We start from the raw sequence: 20,924 nt of genomic DNA on the forward strand, positions 1-20,924 counted from the left end.
TAAATTTGCTTTCAGATAATGAAAGGTTCTTCAGTGGTAATAATTTTCATTTCAGCTGTAAAGTTAAATTCTCATTTATAATTCCATGAAATTCTTTTCTCTCTTCAAGAAGGCTTATCTTTACCTCCCTTGTATGGACTGTGTCCACCTTCTTACAAATATTTAACAGCAATTATTTAGACATAAGAAAAACAGGTGTCTTCCTTTTGCAGATCAAAAATTAAATTATGCTTGCCCTTGAGACATTATACACCAAAAAGGCTCTTCAAGCATGCTAAATGAACAAAGACCAGAACATTCAGCTCAAATTTCACGTGAAGAGGTGTGATATTTGCAGCATGCTTTGTTGGCCTATTTAATACTACCTTTCTCAGGGTTCATAGGGTTGAAGGTGGCATCTCTGACTGACCACCAAAACCAGCAGGAAGCCAATGAAAAGGAAGAATTCCATCACACATGTTACTGCATAATGTAAACAGCATTCCTCCCCTTGTTGCATCTGCCACCTCTCAGTATGAGGGCTGAGAAGTCTCTGTTTCACTGTTCAAAAGCTCAGAAGATGATCATGACAAAGCCCTCCCTGAACCTTCTTAGTATTTTCCACCTCTGCAAGTCAAAAGGACAAATTCATTTGTTGCTAAACAGGCGATTTCTCCTTGCCTTCAGTCACCTCCCTCTTTAAATATGGTGGGGGGAAAGTAGAAGGGAGGGAAACAATAACTGTTTTCCTAACATTCAACAAAATTCTGTTTTTTATACAGTCCTCTCTAGAGCTGTATTCTTCTTGCAGGTCTTCTCAATGAAACATTGGGACTGTTGACAGTCATGGAGCTGTGAAGAGTTAGAAGAAACCAGTAACAAGGAAAATTGCAGCCAAAGGGGCACTGTCACAGAGCTGGAGGGTGTAACTATCAGGACAAGCCCAGGACTGTCATTCTGAAAGTTCATGCAATGAGCAGTCAGCATTTGACTAAGGAGCTGGAACTGAAGATGTTAGATGGGCAAAAGTGAAAAAAAAAAATTAAAAGGAGGCAGGGAAATGTTTTTGCCATAGATTATGAAGGTTACATGTAAAATACCATTAAGAAAGTTTCAAAAGATAACAGATGGTTTTTGCACTATTTCAATTCTACTGGATTCTACTGTGGATATATCATTTAACTGTTGTTCCATTTGTCATGTAAACAAGGAATAAAGGAAGACATTTGAATACTTGCTTTGATTGCATTTCTTTTTTGGTATTGAAATGGTTGCTTTACATAATTTCATACTCCAGTTGACTCACTATGATAGTCATTATGAAACTGTGAAATAATGAGTTACAGAAAACATACATTTCTGCAATGGTCTCTTAAGACACCTCCTTGGGGCTAGCCATAAAAATCACCGTTCTGTTTAGAAGGCTTTGGCCTTGAAACTTTCTTCTAAATTATTCTTTAAGGCATTGACATACACTTAACCACAAGGATTGGACAGTTATTTCTCCATTCTTTCCCCACAATGTCTCTGTGTAAAAATTGATAATGTATTTGAAGTGACAGTATGTATACCATCTCAAACTAAATAATTTCAAATTACCATCTCTGTATAGACATGCATAGAGGCAGATTTCTCACTTCCAAATAAACTTTGTCTGTATGTTCCAATATAATATTTGCAATCCTAAAACAGTATCTCTTTCTATTTGAAACAATTTTCTCCATGTCTCTACTGTATTAAGACAGATCCCATACATAAAAATGGAGAAGGCAAAGAAAGAAATGCTGCTGGCTGATCTGAATTTATCAACGAACATTGACCAAGATGGACCCATAATTTCACCTATCAGGCAGTTCCTATGTACCCTATGCAACCCACCGAGTCAAAAGCAGTCTTCTTTCTTAACAACAGATATCATAACACATCAAAAAAATCTGATATTGAATATGGGAAAGAGACTGAAAGTTGCTCCTTCTGCCTGTGTGGGAAGAGCTGAATGTGCTGGCTCTCAGCTGTGCTTCCAGCAGGGAAGGGCGCATTGACCATCCCCTCACCTTGGACAGCGGCTGAAAGCCACAGTTTATTTTTAAACACTTTAATAATAGAAGGCTGAAATAACCTTCTGAGGTCTGAGCCGGATCCAGCATGCACATCTGACGGCACGATAACTCACAGTGCCTGCACAGCTAGTCAGAGGAGCTTTGAAATAAACTTGATTGAAGTCACCAGCCAAGTGCTAGGTGTGTTTTGAAGGCAAACCCCTCCGGCTGTGGCTTCTCACTTCTGCTCTGAAGCAGCTGCAGCCAAAGCACAGTGACTATTAATTGTGAACAGCAAAAGCCATAACAAGAGCCAGGGGACTCCAGCTCAGAAGTCTCAGGCATAACAAGCTGCTAAAGGAGAAACACAAAACAGCTTTAGATTACATTATTTCCTCTCAAAACCCACAGAGAGAGCAGGTACCACTGAACCACTGAAGGTAAAACAAACCAATGCAAGAAAAAGATCCCATCTGTGCTCAGATCATTGCTTTGCATTGCAACTTGGTCTGCACAAAATACACGATACTACATATTTTGTGAGCAGAGGAAGGCTTGTTTAAAAAAATAAAATCCATATTTACAGCCACAAAGCAGAGCAATTCATGCTTTAGGCTCCTCTGCTGTCATATAAAACATGGACACCAGTTAACTTCCAGCCACTCCCCTCTGTACAGAAAAGAGAATTATCAAGGAATCACTCATTCTCTTCATAAGGTTCCTCAGAAGAAGATCCTTTGAATTTGCCTGTGTTTTCATGAGAAACACTGTTTTTCTGATGGATTTTCCCAGCTCATGCACTTCTTAAGTCATTCATTTCCAAAACCAATTCACAGCACAGCTGCACAAATCTTTGTGGCAAAACTGCAAAGGGAGCAAGGTGGGAGGGAAAATGACGGGTCCATGAGAAAGCAAGAGTGCCATAGGCCAATATCACATATGGCTTCATCTGATAAAGCCTTGTCTGTGGCTGGTTATTGAAATGCCTGAATTTGGGTGATGAAATCTTCTCTCTTCCCCCACAACTTCGTGATTAGAGGAGGAAAATAACAACAACCTAAGGGCAAACAAGAGTTGCTGCATTAAGAAGCCACTCCTCTCTCACTGTAGCCAACCTTTGCATTCTCTGTGCCTTTCCACAGCAGACACCCTGAAACACCCAGGGATCAACAAAAAAATATCCATTTTCAGAGATAAAACTTCTAGCAATATTTACTAGAATAATCAATCTGCCACAGAATGATCCATACTAGATTTACAGAATACTGAGTGTGTTATATTCCCTATATTGACAAGGATGCTAAATACTCTGTTTCCCCCTGCAACAAGCACCTAAAGCCAATGAGGAATTATAACTGTCAAAAGGAATATGACAAACAGCATTCATGAACAAACAAATGTAACCAGACCCTTCTTCCCTGCAGGATAAACCAGATATGATTGTGACCAGGAGTCACAGAGGTTTTAGTCCTGATTTAATGCAGTGAAAACATCATTATCTTACCAGGCTCTAAGCAGAAGAGATGGAAGGACAGAGAGCCACAAATAAAATCACCCTGAAAAGTGCACAGGGCATCATGCAGCAATTTACAAAAAACAATTATCCTTCCCACTGCTTCATGCAGAGGTATCTTTCCCTAGGTCTACATGTGGGAGATAATGCATGCTCTCACAGCTCTTTTGGGTTTCAGTGCTAGCTGAAACATGCTCAAACTGGAGGCCTTCAAATGGGACATGGACAGCTAAAGCTGCACCCTTCTCATTTTACTTCACAACACTTCCAGCATCTAAAGCAACACCTTAGAGGTTGTTGACTTGCTTAAGCTGTTCAACTGGAGATGAGACAGAGGAGAAAATGACTTTTTCCCTTGTTAATGAAATTCAGTAAACCCTTCATTTGCATCAAACTGACTTTTCATTGATGAATAAAGAGGGAATATTTGAAAAATCCAGCTCAAACAGCTTACTCCAGCAATGGAAAGTGACAGCATATGCACACATATAATCACATGGGAAATAATAATAGTACGTCCCAGTGCACTGCATAGCATAAGAAAGCCAACCGCCTAAGGGATGTGTCAAGAATGATTTATTTGTATACAGGGCTCTCTTTCCATGTGTCACTGCCTGATTTCTTCAACAGAATTGCCAAACCTTGGTGGAAAACAGCTATAGTTTCTTTCCCTTATCTCATCATTTGAAAATAACTTAAACAGTCCTTTAAGAGAAATATAGGATCTCCCTCAACAGCTGAAAAATTGGAGGGAGCTGTTTAAACTCCCTTGTTTCTAACTTATATTCACACATATAATATGATAAAATGTTTAGATTCTACTAAAAATACCAGTATTTCTTCTGAAAAACACATTGCTAATTCAGAAATTGATAGAGGGCTTTTCCTTTCTTGTTTTGTAAATGTTACCTCATGTGACTTTGTTTCAATATTTTTCAACTTTTGCAATGTGATTGTTTTGCTTCTGTATATTCATTATATTATTTCAAACCAGTCAGATGCATGGGTAATTTACCCATGTATAATAGTCAAAAAAGTTACTCTCCTCTCACAAGACTACTCTCTCCTTACTATCCTCTTTTACTTTGTTCCCCTCATCCTCCACTGTAACTTCCCTGAAAAGTTGAAAGGAACCAAAATCTACAGAACAAGGAACTGAAAAACAGACAACATGAGGAGAGGTAATATCTGGCTTTCCCTGTAATAATTCCTTATGGAGGAGAGTGGTTAGTCAGAACTTTGACAAAGATTTCACAACACTACCTACACATAGTGTGTTTTCAAATATCCTGTAGCATTAACACTTGGAATTGCCAGAATTGAAGGGAAAAGGCATTGGTCCTGAAAAGGGTTCTCAGCATTCCCATTACATCTTCCTATGTTCTTATCTGTCACCAAAGCCCTTGATAACACAATCTTTCTTCAAATTTCTAGATTTACTGAAATTTTGAAAACCATACAAGTCCTCATCAGATTTCGAGGTGATTTTTGAAGATCAGTGAGCTTTAACTTTGACCTGGAAAAGTTTGAGAAAAATTAACAAAAGCATTATGAAACAAGACCACCTACTACATGAAAGCAATGAGATGGTACATCATTATGGTGAAACAGAACAGCCTGCAAGCAGACAAAGTCAATCTTAACACATTCAAAAGACAGCCTGTATGAAACACATCTCTTGATAGTACTGAATGGAATAGATGCAAATGCATTGAACAGCTTTGTTTTCACTGATTTTCTTTTGAGGAAATGGAGGACAGAAATTACACATAGACTCTTAAAATGACACAACATTGATCACCTATTGATCTACAATATAGATGAATAGAAATGTCCAACTGTTAATACCACACAGCACTTTCAAACAGACTGCATTTGGTATTCTTGTTGATGATCTGCCTACATCATTCCAGGGATACAAGCAAACTATTGCTATTGTTTCCTTGACAGCATCAAAATTTTCATCAGAGGAGTCTGTGGTATAGGAAAGAGAAAATTTGATGAAGTGAGATGCACATGTGTCTGAGTCTGAGGGAAGGAGCAATAGTGCTCCTCTGTGAAGTGAGATAGGTAAACACACAAGGAGTTAGAGCCCAAGTGCACACAGTGAGCTCACAAGGTATGTGCTGCAGCACAGAGCACAGCATATCCACATAGTGGGAGCTGCAGTTTCCTGATTCCCAAAATAGAATTTAAGGGCTTGTTCAGCAAGGGAGCAGATGTGATTTACCAGAAAATATAAAGGCAGAAGAAGCACAGCAAACAGAGGAGGACACCATCATGGCATTATTCAAAGAGGCAGAGCTGGGACATTGCTCCCTGGATGTGACATGTGCTGAAAAGTGAAAGTGGGAATCTCTGCATAAGCACCCACATCCAAAATACTTCAACATATATGATGCAGGGAGATTATATATTTATTAGAGCAGTAACTATTATTGCCCTTCTCCATGCTACACAGAAAATAAACCAAAGATGTAAAAGTCATTCAGGGTTACTGATGAGCTAGTGTTGTGCAGGGTAAAGGATTTCAGTTTCCCTAGCAAAAAAAAAAAAAAATACTGCATTCATTTTTCACCAGCTAATTTGCATGAAGAACAGCAAAAGCATAAACAGTAATCATGCATTTTATTTTCCAAATGTTGTGGCCACAAGCTTTTCTTGCAAATTTCATAACCTGAGTTATTTTCCACCCACATTATATAGACACTATCCATTGTACAAGTTACTCTAGATAAACCTCTAGAACAAACTATATGTTCTGAGCTAATGCTTTTTAATCACAGGCCTGCATCAGCAACGAGGAAAAGTCACCCAGCTGGAGATAATGACTGGGACAGGTGTCAGGAGACAGTCCCCAAAAGTCACCTTGCTTCTTGGACTGCAGAGGCTGAGCTGAGCACAGTGAGAAAACCTTCCCCAAGTCCCATAAAAATGTGTGAGATGCTGAAACCAGCAGCAATTTATTTCTGCCTGATTCCTGATGCTGGGGTATGTTTTGCCTCCTTTCCATATGCCCAAATAACCTGAGAAGGTTAGCTGAAAGCTTGAAAATAAATTAGATGCAGCTCTCCAAAACACACAAATGTCACAGAGATGATGCCAAGGGCTAGCACTATAAATGTACCAGAGTCAGGATGCAATCAGGCACAGGTTTGCTTTATTCATAACTGAAACGTCACCACATCATGCAAATGGGAATTTATGATTAAGAGAGAGGGAGTCTGTGCAGCATTAGTTATGCTTAATAAGTAATATCCCACTCTTCTTAAGCTCCTTTCAAGAAGCTTGGGAGAGACATCTGTTCATCTTGTTATTTGACTGCTACTAAGCAGACATTAAGGATTTGTAAATACTCATAAATACTGCAGTTAACAGTTTCTCTAAATATTTTCATGAACTGCCACCAATTCAGTACAGAAGGGTTCAGAGCCTACAACTGAACTACAAGTAAGTTCTTTATCTCTGTAACTACCAGTACTCATTCAAAAGTAAAGATGTGCACACCCATATCATTACCTAAATGACTTCTAGGCTTTACATTCAGTTTCTTTGTTTTTTTTAATTTATACTGTCCTTTCACTTAAAAAAGGGCTTCTTATTTCCCTGATAAATATGAAATATTTCACATAAGGAAGAAAATAAGCCTGTATAAAGGAGACATTTCTTCAGAGACAAGCAAATGTACAAATCTTACAGTTTTGCAACTTCTTTTACATAGAAAGATGGAAATCAACATGTCATATTCATAAAGTACTTGCAAAATAAAAAGACGAAATGTCCAGTTTTTAAGAAAGTCCTTGTAAAATGCGCCTTGTTCAGGAAAAGCAAAGTAAAAACCTCAGTACATTACCTAATGCACATCCTAAATATATGAAATCCAAGGATTCCTACCTTCTGCTATTGAATTATTTTTGGTAGTACTGAGCCTACAGTTGCAATGACAGAATTTCACAAACTCCAAAGTGACAAGTCCCTGCCCCAAGAGCTTTCAGCATAATTCAAATCCAAGAAACCATTAATGGCTTAATTGCTTCAAAATTTTAGATGAATATATCTATTTGATGTAAGCATGCAACAAATTTCTGAAACAGCTTAGAGAAAAAGCTATTTGTTAATTTATTATAAAGATATAGCTTTGTGTACAGTTATTTTTACTGCGTCAACTTAGATTGCCAACAAGCCTTAATTAGTTGCAATTTTCACAGAGCATGATCTGCAGGGACATTGGAGTCATTTTACATTACAGCAATTAATCTGTTAAGCCCTGTAGCTTTATGCTTAAAAGCTGCACTGTATCTACTACTCAAGCAGAATGGAAGGTGACTGCACGGATTATGTGAAATTAAAACAGTTACACAGAAGTTGATTCTCTCACTTTAAAATACACCAAAATTACATATACGTATATATATATATATATATATATACACACATTATAATTTATGTGTTATAAATAAGTATATGGATAGAATTTGTGTACACACACAACCATCCACTCATTGATAAAGACAACATTCCCTGCACTTTCAGTGAGATAACATATACAAAAACAAGAATGTGGGCCCTCCATGCTCATTCTGAAAACATATTCCCAGAACCTGTTTACATGAAGGATAGCACTATGGAAACTTGCCTTTCTCCCAGGTACTTCAAAGTAGGCATTCTCTGCAGCCAGGTAAAGCAAGGCTTTGACAGTGCTCTAACACAGCATTAACCAACAGGTCCTGCCAACCAATTTTTTCCTTTCCATCCTTAGACCTCATCCTTCCTCTATTATCAGGGAAATTATACTAGAAGAGTAAATCTGGAATGATTACTCTCTCCTTTATTCTTGCAACTAATTTTATGTGGAATCCAAAGAGAGGGCATAGCATACCAGCTTTCACTTGGAAGCATCTCTGCTTGATATGAGTTAAAAGAAAAAAAAATCAATACATATTTTAATACATCACTAGTCGTAAGAATTAATTTACTGAAACTTTTAACTTTATTCATTAAGCATGACCAATGCAGGCAAGAACATAGGCAGACATTGTGCATTGTGATTCAGGATGAAATGCTCAAAACCAGTAGGTAACCATGGAATGGTTTCCACACTGATTTATTTTAGTCTGCAAACAAATGACTGAAGGTCAATTATAGTTTTCTTATGCCATTAAGAACAGGGGATGTACACACAGAAGCTCAGCAACCCTGTTTAGTTACTGGTTGGCTACACCACGTGGCCATTCAAAAAGAAAAAGGAAACACTTGTTAAAACATGGAAGTGCTCACATTCCCATTTTTTTCCCCACAGCACTTGGGCAAGGAGAGGAGATTATTTCTTAATTCCTGCCATATTTTGTTTACAGAGTAAAAACATTGTCACTAATCCCAACTAAGGTTACTCAGACTACATATATTTTCACAGTGTTTTTTCTCTCTGGACAATGAAATAGTTGGACCCATACAAACTCATGTTCCTAATGATTCTTACCAAAAATACCAGCAAAATCAAAACAGATATTTTCATGGGCTATAAAATTATAATTGAACCATTTTTCCAAACTGATTGTATATATATTTTTTCTGCATCAACTCCTACATCTCTTTAAGCTGACTGATACTTGGTTTTGCACTTCACTCCAAAACACCACTAATTTTTCAAAAACCTTGAGACTGTGTGAGCCTGCAGAGAGATGGACACATATGCTAATAAACACTCAATGAAATAGTTCCTAAAAATTTATCTTTAAAGTGCTTTCTTAGGAATAAAAGCAGCTGAAATGAAAATTACAACGTCTGCATTCATACATCTTTTACAGGTCTTTTCAATTCAGTTTCAATGTTTAGAAATTTAGATGTGAAATCTGTCATGGAATCTACATAATCTATAGGTTTATCTGAGGGTGAACTAAGTATTTGGCATGGCAGACAGCCTCAAATATTAAGATGGTTATTCACACATAACATTTACAGCTCATTAAATAAAATTTACAGAAGAGACAGAAAAGTCACAGCTTCCATGTATAGTCCAAGCCTGAGCCTTGGAGCAGAATTTCTGCTAAAAGTAGCACTACCCTGCCTGTCCTTGTTTTCTTATTAGAAAGATTTTCTAGCTAGCAGAAATCCCCAACCATCATGTGTTTTTGCTTTAAGCTCTGATTTTCACGGGCATCATCTCACTTTGAGTCTAACTTTAGCCAAGGGTTACCTTCCTTGTGTTCTAGTCAATCTTTGATTATTTACCACAAAGTTGTAGCAGCATCTTTCCTCCAGCACTTACTGTCCTTATGTAGTATAGACAATTAACATTTGCTTAAGGGACTTAGAGAACTCAGTTGTCCTCTTCTACACTAGACTACAGTTCAACTAAATATCAGCCCTCAGGAAAACTTAACAAAAGTAAATTCTAACTAAAACATTTTTTCAAAAGAAAAAAAAAATGTCTAATTTGGTTTATAGGCTTAACAGTGTTTTAAAGGAATCTTTCCCACCTGAATAAAATGCTCCTTCACACCAGGTGGCTGAAGGTGGAGCTGGGAATTTTTCTGAAAATGGGTCCAGGAATTTACTTTGCTTTTCCTGAAACTGTGATCAAGACCCAGACACAAAATTGTTCTCCCTTTTTCATCCTCTGGAAGATATCCCCAAGAAGGAAAGTCAGTGTTAAACAAAGAGGGGAAGTGGCTGCAGAGAGGTTTAGCAGAAGCTGGAATCACTAGCATGTAACAGGCTGCTGAGAAGCCATGGGTAAAAAGCAAATGGGCTTAATTTTGAATGAACAGGGTCTGAACCTGGTGTAAAACACGTCAGGTGTAAAACATGTCAAGTTCTTCCAGCTAAGGAGTCATGCACACACCCAAGTGACTGACCTCCCAGCCTGGATAGGTCTGCAGGTAGGGTTGTACTAGGGAACAGCATGGACCTCAGTCAAAGAACCTGAAGTACCACAACAGCCAAACTCAAATTTGGAGTAGGAAAGTAGGTACTAAAGGTTGCATTTTTTCAAGGTATAAATACAGGTGGGGCTAATATATACCCTTGGCTGTTTGAATATAAATCTGGTTGCACATAAGACAAGGAAAAAAAACCCAGTATGTTAGAAAAACCACAAATACTTCTGTCAAACATCATTCTGAACTAGGGATACCTTCAGGAAAACAATATGCTGGATGAGGAACCAAGAGAAGAATTACTCCTTTACAGTCTTTGGAGAGAGGAAGCAGTTCAGGAAGGAGATTCATCTTATCCTTTGGAAACTTTCCATGGACTATGGTTAGAGTACAGACACTAGCCAAATACAGACAAATAATGCTTAGATGGATTAGGCCAGGCAAACAGAATGGTTTATTCATTGACCATTTCCACCACCAGCAGGATGAGTAACACATGTCAGTTACCCACATGCACAACACTGGACAACTTATACCACTGCAGAAAGAAATTGGGCATGTACCCAACCACAAGCCATGTAATATGAGAAATGAGAAATTAAAAACCTACAAGAGAAATTTCCACTTAGTTTTTTTAACCTGTGTGTATGTGCATTATCATTACATCATCATCACCACTATCCCAAAGAGAGATTTACTAAAGGTTTATGCATGTGACATTCCAATGAACATACCTGTCTCTGCCAAATGAACAAGTGTAGAGCTTCAGGAACAGCTCCCAGAAGTTGTCATGAGAGTAGAACATGAATTATCAAGTCTAAAGGACAGAAGTCAGTACTATTTTTTTTTATTTTTTTCTTTCTGGGAAGCACAAATAAAATTAGCAAGCGCTTTAGAGTTCCATCTACCTGACCAAGCTCTGTTTCCCACTCAAGGACAGACTCTAATACAAAGCCTGTTTATGCCTGACCTACTGGTTAGGGACAACTACATCACATCAAATACAGGGCTCCACTGGGACCTAGTCAAAGTGAGCAGAGGGTTTTCTCTGGCAAGTTCTTTCTGAAAGGTTTCATGGGTTTCAGAGGTACCATAAACAATTCAGTTTGTTTCCTAAGACAAATCTTCACCCTGGAGAATCCAGGAGAACTGGTAACTCCCTTCAGCAGCCAAGCTGCTGGAATTTCAATAGAGCCAGATGTCCTATTTCCCCATGAGGCTAAGAGAAATATGGTGAATCACTGGCCCTCCAGTATAGGTAACAACTTTACTTTCTGAGATAGTAACAGATGTTGTTCAATCCATTAGGAACAAAAAGGAAGAAGGATAATTGAAAGGCTAGATGTCTTTGAAGCTCAGAGTCAATCTGTTACTGTAGCTCTGAAAGAGTAGGCAAAAGATGCTTCACAAGCCTGACATAAATTGCTAAGAATAATCCTACTCCCATTCATAAAAAATTCCTGCATTCTATTTCTAATAGCTGTCACCCAGATATCTGACTCTTAATTTCTGCATTTAAATAGTGGAGGGTGGGGAAGAGCTTTATGAGGAAGCTGAAAATCTTCCTCTGATGGATTTCTTCTAAATTTCTCTAGAGATACATCAAAAAACATAACTACAGGCAACTGCCTATGAGTTTAGATTACCATTCAGTTAATTTTCCATGGATATTCATACTGGATGATGCATATGGTGTTTCAAATCTTTCTGCCTGGATAGCCTTCTAAAGTTTTATGTAACACAATATAAAATGAGTGTGGTTTAACCTACATTTCATAACTACCATTTTTAAAGACAGGGTCTCTAGAAAACATTTTAACTTGCCTGATTTTCCATTTAAGTCATTGCTTTCAATAGAAAATCCATGGAAGAAATCACATATGACTAGCTAATAAAAACTGTTCTAGTCAGACAAAGACCTTTATGTGAAAGCAAAGATTTTTATGTGCAAATGATCTTTTTGATTTTTTTTTTTCTCTCATGAACTATAACTTCTCAAATTCCCATTCTGAAAAGCCAACTTGAAGTTCACTTGCTGTGGGTTCTTTTTCAAAGTCACTAATAAACAGGACAAAATAAAAATTTTTAAAACCAAAGTTTGAGAAATTTAATTTTTTCTTGTCTCCATTTCTAAGACACTTCTGTCTCCTGCACAGACAGGTTTAAGTAAGAAGAAAGTAAATAATTTATTTCAACTGATTTTTACATAAATGAAACAAATGTCCACAGTTCTAAGTGTGGAAGGAACAGAGACAAATACTGTCCTTTATTAAGTCATAGAGCTTCACAACATCATCTTTAGCCTACTACTTCCACTGTGATTCTTTACTTGACTCTGATTTAGTTGCAGTTAGCAACTTAGCTGTGATAAGACAACTTCTTGCATCTGTGAAGCAACCACTTTTATCTGGGCAGGACTGTGAAACAGCTTTTGGAGTTGCCATGCAAAAAGTGCAAGAACTAACAAGTAAATCGGGTATGACATGAACAAAACTCCAGATCCTTCCCCAGGACTTGCTCCAGCACTCAATGTTTTTCTTATACTGAGATGCCCAAAACTGCACACAGGACTCAAGATGGAGCCTCACCAGAGCTGAGTACAGGAGGAAAAGGTGGAATTAATTTGGTTACCATTTGGTTTTGAAACCTACACTGATTTTGTGCTCAAAAGGCCTGCACTTTGAATGGTTGCTCATTTCTCTCTTATATAACACCCTGTAAGCAAGTTTTTTGTCTTGGAAACTTGAAAAGAAATGCTAGAAGAGTTTCCTTTCTGGATCTCAAATAATTTTCTTCTTTCACCTGTTTTATGTATCCCTATTTCTTAGCACAGCAAAAATAGTAACTTCAATAACATGTTAGGGATAAAATTTTCAAATATATGGTGCTTGTCTACATTGATAAAAGCTTATCATTTAATTAAAAGAAGGCTAATCCTGGTACTTTCGGTATTTTTTCCTAGATGAAGAACTAATTTGGTTTCAGATTTTTCTTCTCTATATTTGTTCCCAGAGAGGTTACTCATGGCAAAGACAGTATCTTCCTGATGACTGATTTTCCACAAGAAAAATACACATTGTATTCAATTTTCTTTTCACAAAAGCAATAAATCCTTAGAGACACTTTTGTAAGTAACATGCATCTAATTAATTCATTATTCACTTATTTTTAGCTGTTTGTTTCAATTGCACAGACTGACTCTTCAGTATTTTACCATGGGACAATAAATGCTCTAATCCAGAATAAATAAAAAGCAATGGTATGCTAAATCCTAATGGGATAGTTATTTTATAAAATATAAATTTGCTTTCCAGTAGAAAAATATGACTAATTGAAAACAATTGTATTGAAGGATATTTACTTTTCACCATCAGCTTCAATATGAAATTAAACCAGATCCAAATTTCAAATGCTTTTTTTCAATCATCTCAACCAAAGTACTTCCAAAGAACTTCAGCTCGCTATTAACCCAAACAAATGATCTCTGGCGAACTCTAAAAGCATTTCCAAAATCAAATAGGTAGGATAGCCAAGGACAGACCATGCATTAAAAATCTGTGAAAGTTAATTCAAGGGTTTCCAAATGAGCTTTTTGAGTTCAAGCCATCAGCATTTCTATGTCTCACTTTATTTGAAAATCTAAGTTTCTATTTTTAGATAATGCCTGAAAATTATTGCTGTTGCACATTTGATAGGAATTCCACATTCTTTCAGAGTTGGAATGAACTAAATATAGACTTTCAAAGTGGTCTCTCTCAAGTGATATGAAAATCACATTAATTTCTAGGTTTTCCAATATTTTTTATGACTTATTAAAGTTACAACCTACAAAAATGAGCCACTCAATAGCTTTATGCTCTAGATAAAAAAGTAAGTAGCATGGTAATCAAGTCAATTTAAATAAGGTAAATTCTCAGGTTGAAAGAAATTGCAGTCATTTTCATCTGACACATCCACTGGGCTCTACCAGCTCTGCAGCCTTGAATAAGCTAAGCTTTCCTGTACAGATTTATCATGCTGTTTTACAGACATGGAAACAAAAACCTGGAAAAATACTAAATGACATCTTAAATCTTCTGCTAGAGATGCAAATAAAGATAATTCCTGATTCTTATTTCTTTGTTTTACTTATAAGTCTTTCCCTTCTAAAGTAAGTTTTTATTAATATAAATACCAGCACTTTCAAAATGTTTTGTCTTATTTCTCTTTCACTGTTAACATCCCAGTCCACCACCAGCTTTAGCATTTCTCTGTTTAGGAAAACAGGAGTAAAACTAAACACAACTACTCGATTTTAAAAAGCCCGAAGTGCAGTGGCCTCATCAAAACCTCACAATTCAGTGACTGGAGTAAATTGTCTCAGTGTGCAGGGGAATAGAATATCTTAGAACATAAATCCAACTAATATAGCTTGCATTTGCAGATTTGACATTACTGTATGCCTTTAAATAGTAAGTCAGCAACAGCTAGATCTAGAGGCAATTAGTACATGTCAAATCTATCAAATTTCACCCACCATTTCTGTCTGAAGTATAATCAGTCAGTATAAATTTATTTAAACTATTTTGCCTTATCATAAAAATCCTTTACAGTAATACTTGCAACCAATTTATTACCTTTATCTTTACGGAAAGTGCTCTGCAAGAAATGCAAATGTCAAGAAGCACTTATTTGAAGTCATCACATTGAAACTACCTGACTCTATAGGGATAAAGACAGTGCAGTGTAGTCAGAGCATTTTTGATGCCACATTTAAGAATGGATTAATTTTATTTTGCTAGACACAAGACCTCAGTCTTCTGATCCAGAACACTTCTACAGGTGGCCTGACACCACTGAAACTAAAGGCAGAGACTGGTCTGTCTATTAAAGGAGGCTGGGTGCTCTCACTGAAAACACAAAAGCCACACTAGTAGCAGTAGTAAGTAGTTTCATCATCTTTATTATCATTTTTTGCTGTTGTCTTTACTGCTATTTACAGTATAAATCTGTAACAGTGATCAGTATATTTTCACTTTCCTCTATATGCTCCAGAGAGGGCTTAAACCTTTGGATGTCTGCATCACATTACAGTTACTTTTCTGGACACATGGAGTTAAGACTCTAGCCCTACAAATTAGTCTTATGTTTTTTAAAGAAATATGTTGATTTTCTGCATGGAAATAAAATCTTTTTCATAGCTGAGATTAAATATTGGCAGGCAGGGCACTGTTCACGTGTAATTTTCCTTTCAGCTATAGGAACATATAAAAATGCTACCCACAGACCAAATAAACAGTAATTTATGCACCATATAGACATTTGAGAAAGGCATCTTACTTTGAGACACAGGAGAGATCTTTAACAGACCAGATCACAGTAAAAAAAAAATAAAAAAATAAAAATAAAATTGATTGTAAAGGCAAAGCAGCAGTAATGAAACAAAAAATCTGCATTTCTTCTTGGCCAAAAACATCAATAACAAAAAATGCAATTGAAGAACTCCATTCATACTTAGATCATCAAATCTCTTAACTGCTAAAGGAGAAATGAAACTGATTGAGCAATTATATGCACTGTAATGAGCAAGCAGAAGGGAGGAGGAGAATTTGCTTGGGCTGCTTGACCTTCTGCATGCCCTGACTTTTGAAGTGTGCAAACCTCATGATTTTCTTCTGCAACCACACGCAGCAGTAAATCTCAGCATCTCTCTAGGGCTTGTGCATCCCTTTGAAGCCTCACAGACCTCTCTGGTGCACAGCACTAATAATAATTATTTCTGAAAGTCTTACAAATCTATCTCCAAAACTGACAACTAAAAATATGTTGTCTGCTGATATGCACAGACTTTATTGGAACAACTTAACAAATTTCATCTTACAGATGAAGATGACAGAGCTTATCCCTTTACAAATCTGATTTTATTAAGAGTTGCTGGTCGGGTCTTCTCTAGCTCAGCACTTGGACTGGGGAGGCTCTCCTCAAAAAGCACCTGGGAAAATATTCTCATAAGAGATAACTAAAGCTGAAGCAGGAATAGATATTTATTTTTTTTCTTCCCTTAAGTGTTCCTCACAGTTGAAATCTTAAGCTGTGTAGTATTCCACAGTAGTTTTGTCATTTTTCCTGTTGGTTATAAAATTACATCTTTTTTTTTAATATAAACTTGCAATAGGAAAAAAAAAAAAAAGTTGCTTCCCTACTTTATATCTGACAATATACCATGAATTTTCACAGTCAAAAGTTCATAGTTAAACTTCCTATACAGATACAGGAGTCAGGGCAGAAAGTCACCCTTTCCCTCACCTGAAAGGATTTTAGTTTAGCCCACACACTTTGTATCAAAGGTTTTCAAACTTAATATGAGATATCACTTATCTACCTAAGCAGTTTTTACAAGCCACTTTAAAGAACTCATATGCTTTCCACAGCTGGAAACCCTGACCCTACACCAAAGAAAACTGAAAATAGCATTTGTTACACTTCCTGTCTAAATATAGAAACCTCTTACTTACTCACAAAATTCACACTTCTTTAAAAGAAAAAATCTAGATTCCTGAAATATTTATATTTCCATTTTTCAACTACTGTGTATTTTTTTATGTATATATGAAATTTTTTATATTTCATGCATATAACCTGGGTTCTTCATCAAAGCATAAACCTTTTAAAACACAGTTCTCCTTTGCAAGGGAAATTATTATGCTTAATAAAATTTGCCTCCTGAGCAGTGAAAATTAGTTTAGTACTTACAAACATGGAGTGATTTTGACAAAAATATAAGCAACTGAAAAAAACAGAACTGCAATGAAAAAATAAGAGTTTAACTGCAGGCTACAGCTATGAGTTGTTTTGGTTCTCACTGTGTTCAAAGAAACTGCAATGATTCTTTGTGCTCTGAAAAACTATAGTATTTGCTATTAAATGAAAAGAAGGCATTAATAAGGCTGCAATAAGAAAATACTGAAAAAATAAAATGAGGCATTGTAGACCAGAACAAGAGGAATAGCAAATTATCGAACATGTCTGAATAATCAGAAATTCTTCAATATTTTATCTGTCTATTCAATTTTTTTTTTCCTCAATGGAAAAAAAATATATTTCTGGTTTTAAAATAGGGATGGAAAAGTTGTGAAAATGAGAACTGACATCTAATTGACTCACTGAAACTGAATTGTAAAAAAAAGACAGAAGAGAGCAAATATTCTTTACAAGTGAGAAAAAAGGTCTGATTTCATGGCTTTTTCAGCTCCATAGTAAATATGGCTGAGATGGGAGCAAATGAGAGCAAGTATGCTAGTACCTACTCATATCCTTTTTTTTTAATTATTTTTTCCACCAAAATCCCAAATGGAAAGTTCCCACTTGGTACAGTAACAGGTGCAATGCAAGAGCTAGTCAATTGTATATATTTTGTTTTCCTTTCCACTTTTACTCTGGCAAAAGTAAATAATTCATCATTAAAAAATATCATGATGTCATAACCCAGACACTAACTCTATGGTTTCTGAGAGAAGACAGAATTCCACTCTAAAGGAACATCCATGGAAACAGTATACATGGAGTTTGGCACAAAACAGGAAGTTAAAGCCAGCTTCCAAGTTACTTTCTACAAAAGTTCACCCAAGTCTAAATATACACAGAAAAACTCTATTTTCTCTCTCAGAATCAAGTGCAAATTCTCTCCACAAGCTGTCCATTAGAGAGCATCAACATGATAAATTATCACAACATTATTTTCAACATCCTATGCACAGCTGAAGAGAAGGGATTTGAATAAAATCTCAGCTTTAATTGCAATGTCATTTCCTCAAAGCTGTAACAAGGTTCATTTCCGCAAAGCAGTTTTCCATTTTTTCCCCTTTCCTTATTTTATCTCGAACGCAAATGCACAATTAAAAATTTCTTAGAATCAGATCAAATGTGTCATGATACAGAAAGATTTAACAAACCCTATTAATCATTTCTCAGGTGAAAATTAAGAGGGAAAAGAGTAAGCAGAAAATAAACTCAACACAAAAGAAGCTGTTCTACTGTAACTGTTGGAACAGTACAGTTTTATTTTTAAATAATGTAGACGTATTGGAAAAATAATTTTTTCCTAGCTATTAATGTCACAAGATCACTTGGAATGAAGGTACTTCTGTATCTGGCACAGAATGGTTCACACATCTATATCAGATGTTTCATCCACCTTTCTATCCTAAATCCCTTGCAAATAGCAAGTGAAAAAGGCTTTGAAATAGTCTACTTGCTTTTAAGTCTGAATTATCGAGCCTATGATTTGGTTGAAGGTCCTCCTTCAACAAGGACCAACCAGGGAAAACCTCAAGAAGTTTGTCTCTTTTCTCAAGTCAAGATTAGAGGACTACACCCCTTGAAACAAACTGAATAAACAAAGACAATACATAATTTGAGGCTGAGTGTGAACTTAAGCCCCAAGCTAACATGACTAGAGAAACTTCAAAGCTTAGGCATTAGAGTATAGACTGCCACAGACTAGTGAAAAATGCCTCACACCCAGTCAGATGGTGCAGGTATATTTAGTATTAAAGTCAACCATCAGTAGAATACAGGTGGCCTTGGTGCCTGAAGCTGACTTCCTGAGTTTGGAAAGCAGTAAAAGAGGTTTGCATTAAATACAGAAAAAGAAAACATAGCTGACTTGTAGCTTTCTGCCTCCTAGCAAAGCCAAAAGAGGAAGAAAAAAACTGAATTTTTCAAGGTGGATTAAGAAGAACCAGGAGAAAGATTTGGCAGCAAAACATAAATAATGCAAGCATGAACAAGGAAGACTTTGTGTCACTGTCAGAAACAGAGAGGAGGTTAAGGAGGAGTCCAGGCTTGGGGAAAAATCTGTAGCTGTTTGCTGGTGTGTGCACAGAACTGTTTCTAGTGTACAGACTGGACATGCTGTATGTTGATACCAGGTGCTACCTGACTCTGTGGTCCACAGCTCTGCTCCACAGGGCCAACTGTGCAGACCCTGAACTGGTGCCCTTGTACTTCCAAACTCCTTGGCACAAAATCTGCTCTCTCAGATAAAGGAGATAAGTGTAAACTGCAATGAAAAGTGGTTTTATTTCTGATGCACTGAGCATTTGATGAAGCAAAGTTAAACTAAAAATTAAATTTACTGTTCCCTGCACCCATCATCTGGGACATGTAGTCACAAACTGTTCAAATAAAGGTTCTTCTATAACTTCATCAAATTGAATAGAGGTGCTTTTTTCTCCTAAAGTACAATGTGGCACAGTAACTAATAAACATCACAAAACTGCACAAAAGCTCTTACTGGCTAATTTCTTGCTCCTGGGGAAAATCTACACGCAACAAACATCTTTATATGCATGGTTATTTTCTATTTATATTCAGGCTTTGACTAAAAGCACTAATCACATTTTAAATGGCCTGTTATGAAGAGAAGGATTTATCATACAGTGTCACTGTCAACACAGAGCAGTAAACCTCTCAAGTACACAAAATTCAGCTCTTGTTTGTCTCCTGCCCTGTTTAAGCACTGTGCTGCTGCACTGTTGGGGCAGGCATCATTGCTCTTTGATGACTCTTACTCACAGGATGTGAAGAAAATTGAAGTTTCAATATTATTTTTTAATCAAGACTCACAGTCAATCAGTAGTTTTGACTGAAAATGTCGAACATTACAGCAGCCTAATGTTAGTGAACAAAACAAAATCCTCTTGCTGTAGGAAATGTCTTGGCTGTTGATCACTACAGTACTACTGCATAATGGTCACTGTGGGATGTTCCCCTGCTGGGTTTAGATTACTGCTAACATAGCTGCAACTTGAAAATAAGGAGATGAACTTGCAGAAAAGCACTTGAACAGCACAGAAGTTAGAATCATAGAACCATTAGGCTGGAAAAGGCCTCTAAGATCACTGGGTCCAGCTGTTAGCCTAACACCAGAGTTCATCACTAAACCATGTCCCTAAATGCCACATCTACACCTGTTTTAAATGCCTGCAGGGATGGTGACTCAACCACTTCCTCAGGCAGCCCTTACCAATGCTCAACAACCCTTCCAGCGAAGAAATGTTTCCTAACATCCAACCTAAATCTCCCCTGGCTTGAGGCCATTTCCTCTCGTTCTATCATTGGCTGCCTAGAGGAGAGACTGACTCCCACCCAGCTACAACATCCTTTCAGGTAGTTGCAGAGTGCAGTAAGATCTCTCCTGAACATCATTTCTCCAGGCTAAACAACTCTAGCTTTCTCAGCTGCTCCTCACCAGACTTATCCTCCAGACCTTTCCCCAGTCCTTGTCTGGACTCGCTGCAGCACCTCAGTGTCTCTTACAGTGAGCAGCCTGAAATTGAGCACAGACTCAAGGTGTGGCTTCAACAGTGCCAAGTACAAGGGGACAATCACTGCCACAACTCTGCTGGCCACACTATTTCCAACACATGCCCCAATAGCCCTGCACTTCTTGGTTACCTGGGCATGCACTGGCTCATGTTCAGCTGCTGTTGACCAACGCCCCCAGCTCCTTTTGCCCAGGCTGGTTTCCAGCTG

General features: G+C 37.1%; 1 protein-coding gene across 1 annotated transcript in view; it reads right to left on the reverse strand.

Moving 5' to 3' along the window:
• The window catches only part of KCNC2 (potassium voltage-gated channel subfamily C member 2), a 96,535-nt gene that overhangs the window by 34,916 nt on the left and 40,695 nt on the right, over positions 1-20,924 (reverse strand).

This window comes from Erithacus rubecula (genome assembly GCF_903797595.1).
Source record: "Erithacus rubecula genome assembly, chromosome: 4".
Classification (NCBI taxonomy): domain Eukaryota; kingdom Metazoa; phylum Chordata; class Aves; order Passeriformes; family Muscicapidae; genus Erithacus; species Erithacus rubecula.